Genomic DNA, 2544 nt, shown 5'->3' on the forward strand with positions numbered 1-2544 from the left:
AATGAGTCGATCGCAGGCTTCTCTCCCGTCCACGCATCCCTGGGAGTGAGCCCCATCCTGGGAGTGATGCAACCCTGGGAGTGAGCCCTGTCCTGAGAGTGAGCTCCTGTCCACGCATCCCTGGGAGTGAGCCCCGTTGACTCTACTGGGACTGACTTGTGAGTAGACCTGGAGAGGAGCCGCTGGCAGGCTTCTCTCCCATCCACGCATCCCTGGGAGTGAGTCTCGTTGACTCTACTGGGGCTGGCTTACCTTTCCCCTGTTTTTGCACTGGTATGTATGGAGATCTGCCCCCCCCAACTTCCATCTGTTGGTTCTGTGTGCAAGGGGTTTTGCACTGGTCTTGCTGTGATGTCTATATAGAGATCTTCCCCACACCTTTCCCCTGTTTTTGCACTGGTCTGTATAGAGATCTGCTCCCCCCACCCCCACTTGTATTGGAATCGAGGAAGATCTGGTGAGAAGGTAGATGTGGTGTCAGCAGTGGCCCCTTTAAGTGTAAGGCCTGGGCATCCAGCAGAGTGTGCTACACAGCTGCAGCCACTTGAAGGCAATAGGGCCCTCAGGGATATAAGAGCACCTGAGGCAGGAAGGGCTCCACTTATTTATGTGAGTCAGCCTTTTCCTACATGAAGATCATTAAGTCCAAGTTCTGTTCCACCATGACTGATGAACATTTGGAAGTGTGCTTGAGGCTGGCTGTCAGCAGCTACTGTCCAGACTATGCATCCTTGGCTGATTCACTTCAGTGCAAGTCATCAAAGTAAACTCAAGTAATTACAAAAAATGTTTATAGTTAATTATGTTGTGTTGTGCAATATTGGCTCATGCGGTTATGCAAGGTACACCAACATACATTGTACACATAAATGTTATATGTTATGATGGCGCGAACATTGTAAAAAAACTCTGGTAGATCTCCGGGCCTTGCTGGGTTTCAAAGTAGCTCTCGAGCCAAAAAAGTGTGAGCACCCCTGGCCTACAGGGTTGCTGGGAGGCTAAAATGTGGGGTGGGCGGGGAGGTAGGAAAGGACCATATAGTCACATTGAAAGAAGGATGGGATAGCAATTTAACTATTCTGTGTGCTTGGGGACAGGGAAGCTTACAGGAACCCTTGTTCATCTGATTTTCATACAACATCTGCATGCAGCATCTGCCCTGTGCCTCCTTGTGTGCCGTATTGTAGCTTTGAAACAAGATACAGATTATTCTGCTTTGGGGAGTAGCGGCAATGGCTTTTCTGTAGCTCTAGGATCATTCATATTGTGCCAGCAGCATGTGCATTGCTTTCGAATGGCAGCAGAAAGACAGGTCCCTGTCCCAAGCAGCCTGCAATCTAACCAACACCCACAGTGCACACATGCGACCCTGCAGTCTCAGTTCAGCAATTGTCAAATGTAATTCAATCTGGTTGTGTTGGCAGTCACGGGGTAATGGAGCGAAGTTTTGTTAAGGGAGAACGCTTTATTAAATCCTCCCAAGAGGGTACAGGTATGGCAGTGCATGGTGGCAAGAACTGCATACAATATTCAACAGAGTATGTTCAAAGGCTTTGCATGCGCTATCATGGACAATCGGCACAAGAGAAGGGAGAGGCTCCTAGAGTTCACCTGCTGGTTTCTTCTTAAGGCTTCAGGCCTTTGATGCACATGCTCCGACTGTCCCAATTTTCTGACTCCTGATCATGGCAGAATTACTACCACTTAAAAATAGAGATTTTATTAAAATCACTCAGTTTCTAGCACTGGAAAGCACACTCCTCCTTTTGCTGCTTTGCAAGGACTTCTCTCACATGGCAGAGATAGTGGGCAGAGCAGCATGCTGGCAGTGTTTGCAGGCGGAAAGCTGCTGTGGCCTTTTCTGAAACCCCCATAGTCAACAAGGGCCCCAATGAGCAAGAAATGGATATAGCCAGCCAGCTCTTACTGTTTCCTTTCCACCCATGTGCAAAGACAAGTGAGACTCCTTGTCCAACTGGCCATTCTCATGCATACCATTGCTTTAGCGAAAGCAGCAGCTCAAGACAGGGTGAACCACTGATAATAACTCATGCCATGTTTTTCTTTCTGTCTCCCTTTCTCCTCTTACACAGTAATCCTATGCACACTTTCCTGGGAGTAAGTTTCATTGACCACAAGGGGACTGACCTCCAACTAAGAGTCCTTAGAATTACATTGTTAATGTTGTGTTGGTCACTGCTCGAGTACCTCCCCTTCCTCTCATTCATCTCTGTGGCATTCCTTCCCCTTTCCACCAATCAGTCCATTCTTTGTGTAGCATCAACCAGGAAACACTGTAAGGATGACATTCTGTACCGTACCCTGACATGGAAAAAGGTTTTAGGATAAATACAAAATCAGGAGGCATTGATCTACTATTTTCCTTCTACGTTTCAGCCATTTAGTTATTTGATTTTTCTCTGTAAACCGCTTTGTGAACGTTCAGTTGAAAAGCGGTATATAAATACTGTTAATTAATTAATTAATTAATTCTTTCTCTCCCCACCCCTGCCTGTCTGAGCATCACATTCTCTGTTCTATATA

This window comes from Tiliqua scincoides, chromosome 4 (assembly GCF_035046505.1).
Source record: "Tiliqua scincoides isolate rTilSci1 chromosome 4, rTilSci1.hap2, whole genome shotgun sequence".
NCBI lineage: Eukaryota > Metazoa > Chordata > Lepidosauria > Squamata > Scincidae > Tiliqua > Tiliqua scincoides.